Genomic DNA, 6,453 nt, shown 5'->3' on the forward strand with positions numbered 1-6,453 from the left:
GCGTGCTGAATGAAGAGCTGCCCCCTCTCCGAAAGAGGCTTTGTGTGAACAACCTGGCTGTTTATTCACCTGGATGCAGGCAGGCCAAGGCTGAAAAGGGCATCAGTGAAGGGCGGTGGGATAGGAGTTTGTTTTGTAGATTTGGGGTGGGCCGTGGAAAGTTACAGAAGTTAACTTGCGTTTTTTTGCAAGCTGGGAGGGGGTCGTAGGTTTGCAAGCTGGGAAGCGGTTGTAGGGTATAGTCACGCGGTTGGCCAGGCTGGGAAGGGGCTGTAGGGTGTAGAGTCACAAGGTTGGCCAAGCTCCATTACAAAGTCCAATGGCCTTGTCAATTGAGGCAAAAATAAGAAACAATGGAAGAATGTCTCAGAGTTAAGTAGACACCTCAGGGGTTGCTCATTTATTCGTCTTTCTAGGATCTTACAGCCATTTCAGGTATTCTAACTCCAGAAGGCCCTCCGGAGGTGTACGTGAGGTTCATGGGGGTAGCCATGCCATCCACAGCTCGGTCACACTTTACACTGATGCCCACAGCAGGGAGGAATCTTTCTTGCTCACACAGCATGTTAGTGCCAAAGCTGGTACTCTCCCTAAAGGAGTTTCTCCCTCAGTCTCCCCCTGCAGAAATAAGGCTGGGGTTCCCCAAGCTTGGGAAGGAGAAGGGAGGGGACACTGACGAAGATTCTCCCTGTTATAGCAGTTAGTAGCTGCTCCCCATACATTCACTGATGATAGTCCTCGCCAGTCGTCCTTAATGACCTAATTATGGTATTCCACAGTGTGGAAGTCTTGTGGTTGGCTCAGCGGGTACTAGGTCTCTAACAAAGCATCAACCCCGCCTTCTACAGAGGAGAAGTCAGGGTCAGCAATCTGGTGGGAAGGAAGACTCCAAGATGTGCCTTGGGGACAGAGTGTATGTGGGAACACTAATTTTCACTCAACTTCACTGTGAACCTAAAACTTTTCTAAAAACAAAGTCTTTTAAAACACACACACAGCTGGGTGTGGTGGCGCATACCTGTAAGCCCAGCACTTTGGGAGGCTGAGGCGGGTAGATCACTTGAAGCCAGGGGATCGAGACCAGCCTGGCCAACATGGTGAAACCCCATTACTACTAAAAATACAAAAATGAGCCAGGCATGGTGGCATGCACCTGCAATTCCAGCTACTTTCAGGGTCTGAGCTGGGAGAATCACTTGAACCCAAATGGCGGAGGTTGCAGGAGGCCAACATCGTGCCATTGCATTCCAGCCTAGGGGACAGAGCGAGACTCCATCTCAAACACACACACACACACACACACACACACACACACACACACACACACTGTGTGTGTAGTCAGACCCAAATTCAAGTGCCAGTGTGACTTTGGACAAGTTCTTTCACCTCTTAGAACCTCTGTTTCCTCAGTTGTAAAAGGGGGGACAATAACAGTACATGCCTTACAGGGTCACTGTGCAGATGAGATGAGATCACTGTATAACAGTACTTTGAACCGTGTCTGACACAGAAGACAGTATAAATGAAGCAGGAGCGGCCACGAGGAACAGACATCTCCGACTAGGAAGGAAGGTGTGATTTATTCAGCCAGGAGCAAGACGGCATAGCCGCCTAATAGCCAAGCTCGAGCTCACAGAGAAAGTCCCTGCCCTTTTAAAGGCTTACAACTCTAGAATTTACACATGAAAGGGTCTTGGGCCATGGAGTAGGCATGGGGTATAGTGACTTAGGTGGGGGTTTGATCTTGTTTAAGTAAAAACAATGCCTTCCAGAAAAATTCCTTCACATGCCTGCGATCTATAGGAGGGCGATTAAGGTGGCCGGGTATGCCAGCCTTTACTTCTCCTACTGAAATGCAGTGTGGAAGTCAAGGAGGGGATGGTCTTAGATGCTAAAGGGTGATTAACGGTCTCCTCCCTCATAAATATTACCTATTAATTATTTATATTAGTGATTTATAATTATTTATAGTTTATAGGTGAAATTGCTCTATGATAATCTGTCTCCTGTGGACCCATTCTAATTAAGGACAGCCCATTTGCCTCTTCCCATGTAACCTCTGTTCAGATAGGAAAAGTAAAGCTCAGATTCACATTGATTTATGGGGCTGGGGACCTGGAGTCCAGACTCCAGGAGTCTTGGCTCCACCAGCGACTTATTAGGAACTTAAGTTACTGAGTTCCTTTGAGTCTCAGATCCTCCAGATGTAAAAGGCTACGCTCATATTCTCCACTTCGTATGGTTCTAGTGAGATAAAAGACTTGGCTCTTGACAGGTCTGGGAATTCACACCTGCTTTAGTGAGGCTGGGGCATCAGCACTAATGGAACCTGCCACCAGGGGGCAGGCTTGCTATGTACAAGTTCCCATCTGTCCAAAATACACATTTGCTTTTTTGAGCGTGATTGTCTAACTTTTGATTATGGAAAGATTCAAACATATACAAAAGTAGAATGGTATGATAAGCCTCATGTACCCAGCACTAAGTTTCAACAACTATCAACACTTTGCCAATCTTTCCCTCTCTTTTTGTTGTTTGCTGTGCTGCTAGTGGAGTATTTTAAAGCACATTCCAGACCTCGTTTCATTTCATTCATAATGCATGTGTGCTCCTCCAATTGAAAAATACTTATTTCCAGCCAGATGTGGTGGCTCACGCCTGTAATCCCAGGACTTTGGGAGACCAAGGTGGGTGGATCACCTGAGGTTGGGAGTTCGAGACCAGCCTGATCAACATAAAGAAACCCCGTCTCTGCTGAAAATACAAAATTAGCCAAGCGTGGTGGTGCATATCTCTAATCCCAGCTATTCGGGAGGCCGAGGCAAAAGAATTGCTTAAACTCACGAGGTGGAGGTTGTGGTGAGCCAAGATTGCTCCATTGCACTCCAGCCTGGGCAACAAGAGCAAAACTCCATCTCAAAAAAAGAAAAGAGAAAGACTTATTTTTATAAGCGCTGTCACTTAACAAAAAAGAACAATAACTCCTTAATTTGACCTAAGTTAATATTTACATTTCTTTTTTTGGGGTCAGGATCTCAGTCTCTCTGGCCCAGGCTGGAATACAGTGGCACAATCTCTGCTCACTGCAACCTCTGCCTCCTGGGTACAAGTGATTCTCTTGCCTCAGTCTCCCAAGTAAATGGGACTATAGGTGCGCACCACAATGCCTGGCTAATTTTTGCATTTTTTGGTAGAGACTGTGTTGTTCACTGTGTTGGCCTGGTTGGTCTTGAACTCTTGGCTTCACGTGATCTGCTTCGCCTTGGCCTCCCAAAATGCTGAGACTTCAGGCGTTAGCCACCATGCCCAGCCTGTATTTAAATTTCTCAAGATGTCTTTTGACAGCTGACTCATGTGAATCATGATCCAAATGAGGTCACTGCTTTTGGTAAGTCTATTTAACATTCTTCTACTTTCCAGTTTTACGTCTATATTATGAATCTATTGGAGAATCCAGGACACTTGTCCTGTAGAACGCTCCACATTTGGAGTTTGACTGATTATGGTCTTTGTCCATCCCTCATATTTCTGGTAAACTGGTAGTTAGATTTTGGCTTGACAAGGTTTAGGCCCTCCCTCCCTCCCTCCCTCCCTTCCCTCTCTGTCAGCCAGGCTGGAGTGCAGCAGTAAGATCTCTGCTCACTGCAACCTCTACCACCCAGGTTCAAGTGATCCTCCCACCTCAACCTCCCTAGTAGCTGAGACTACAGGTGCATGCCACCATGCCCGCCTAATTTTTTTTTTTTCCAGTAGAGATGGGGTTTCACCATGTTGGCTGGGTAGGTCTTGAACTCCTGACCTTAGGTGATCTGCCCGAGTGAGACACCACGCAGGGCCGGTGGCCTGATGCACAGATTTAGTCTCTACATGCCATTTTCCAGTTTTTTTCCCCCCTCAAGACAGTTTTGTTCTGTCACTCAGGCAGAAGAGCAGTGGCACAATCTCAGCTCACTACAACCTCTGCCTCCTGGGTTCAAGCAATTCTCTTGCCTCAGCCTCTGGAGTCGCTGGGACTATAGGTGCCCCCTACCATGCCTGGCTAATATTTGTATTTTTGGTAGATGGGGTTTCATCATGTTGGCCAGGCTGTTCTGGAACTCCTGACCTCAGGTGATCTGCCTATCTTGGCCTCCCAAAGTGCTGGGATTACAGACATGAGCCACCATGCCAGGCCAAAAATATGTTTTTGTTTTTGTTTTTAAAAGAGGGGGTTTCACCATGTTGGTCAGGCTGGTCGTGAACTCCCGACCTCAGGTGATCCACCTGCCTTGGCCTCCAAAGTGCTTGGATTATAGGCATGAGCCACCGCGCCTGGCCCTACGCTTTTAAAGAGAAAAAATACATACTGCTAATTCAGATCTAAGTTTATCCTAAGCTTCTTTTACACTTGTAACTTTTTTCATACACTGAAAAATCTTGGTTCCTAATGCTATTGACCTAATTACTGATTTCTTTTTTCTTATAATATCAGAGTTTCAAAATAGCAATATCAATGTTACTACTAGCCATAAGACTAATTATTATTTTGAGACATAGTTTTGCTCTTGTCACTCAGGCTGGAGTGCAATGGCACCATCTCAGCTCACTGCAACCTCTACCTCCTGGATTCAAATGATTCTCCTGCCTCAGCCTCCACAGTAGCTGGGATTACAGGCATGTGCCATTATGCCCGGTTACTTTTTTTGTATTTTTAGTAGAGATGGGATTTCTCCATTTTGGTCAGGCTGGTCTTGAACTCCCAACCTCAAGTGATCTGCCCACCTCGGTCTCTCAAAGTGCCGGGATTACAGGCGTAAACCACCATGCCCAGCCAAGACTAATTAATACAATTGTATTTCTATGGAGTTTTATTTGTCCTTAGACTATCTCCCATTAGAAAGGTACAATCAAGGATGGGCATGGTGGCTCATGACTGTAATCCCAACACCCTGAGAGACAAAGGAGGGAGAATCACTTGAGTCCAGGAATTTAGGAGCAGCCTGGGCGACATAGTGAGACCCCCATCTCTACAAAAGATTTAATTAGCTACACCTATAGTCCGAGCTCCTCAGGAGGCTGACGTGAGAGGATCCCTTGAGCCCAGGAGTTGGAGGTTAATGAACTATGATCACCACTGCACTTCAGCCTGGGTGACAGAATGAGAACTCATGTCTTTAAAAAAAAAAAAATCCAAATACTTAAAAAGCCATTTGAAATTATTTTCTCTGTGTGGTTACCCCACCAATCTGATATTACAGATGGTTCACTTGTTTCCATTTGTTTTTAATTTTTATGGAATGCTTTATTCTTTTTTTTTGAGAGAGAGTCTCACTCTCTCGCCTATGCCAGAGTGCAGTGGCATGATCTTGGCTCACTGCAGCCTCCGCCTCCCAAGTTCAAGCAATTCTTCTGCCTCAGCCTCCTGAGTAGCTGGGATTACAGATGCGTGCCACCACACTCAGGTAATTTTTTGGTTTGTATTTTTTATTTTTGTTAAAAACATACCCAATTCCTGCAGATTTTGTTTGTATTTTTAATAAAGATGGGGTTTCATTATGTTGGTCAGGCTGGTCTTGAACTCCTGACCTCATGATCCACCCACTTCGGCCTCCCAAAGTGCTGGGATTACAGGCATGAGGCACTGTGTTCAGCTGCTTATATAGAATGGGAATGGGAAGTACTATTTTAGAAACTTGTTTCCAAGTTTCTAAAATAGTACTATATAATAAGATACATTCATAGACATCTCATTCCCATTCCTATCCCCTCCAGCCCACATAGGCAACTAGTTTTTAGAAGTTTGGGATTTATTCTTCCATTGTTTACCTTTTAAATATAAGTACTTAATGTATATTTATCTCTTCATTACTCACATGGAGTAGCATACTATAAACCCTGTATGCACTTTGCTTATTTCACTTAATAATAAACATAGAGATCATTTGATATTACTATATATAAGAAACTTCCCACTTTTTTTTTTTTTTTTTTTTTGAGACAGAGTCTTGCTCTGTCATCCAAGCTGGAGTGCAGTCGTGTGACCTTGGCTCACTGCAACCTCTATCTCCCAGGTTCAAGAGATTCTCCTGCCTCAACCTCCCAAGTAGCGGGGACTACAGGTGCACATCATCATGCCCACCTAATTTTTATATTTTTAGTAGAGATGGGGTTTCACCATGTTGGCCAGGCTGGTCTCAAACTCCTGACCTCAAGTGATATGCCCACCTCAGCCTTCCAGAGTGCTAGGAGTACCTGTGTAAGCTACCACGCCTGGCCTCTTGCACATACCTTTTCGCAGCAGTATAGTACTTCAGCCTATGTATGTACTGTAATTTATTCAATCAGTTCTTTATTATTAGACATGCAAGCGGTTTCCAATCTTTTGCTATTCATTAAAGCAATAATGAATAGCCTTGTACATACAGGTTTGTTGTTGTGTGTGTGTGTGTGTGTGTGTTTACCAGTATATTACCA

This window comes from Callithrix jacchus, chromosome 7, assembly GCF_049354715.1.
Source record: "Callithrix jacchus isolate 240 chromosome 7, calJac240_pri, whole genome shotgun sequence".
Taxonomy (NCBI): domain Eukaryota; kingdom Metazoa; phylum Chordata; class Mammalia; order Primates; family Cebidae; genus Callithrix; species Callithrix jacchus.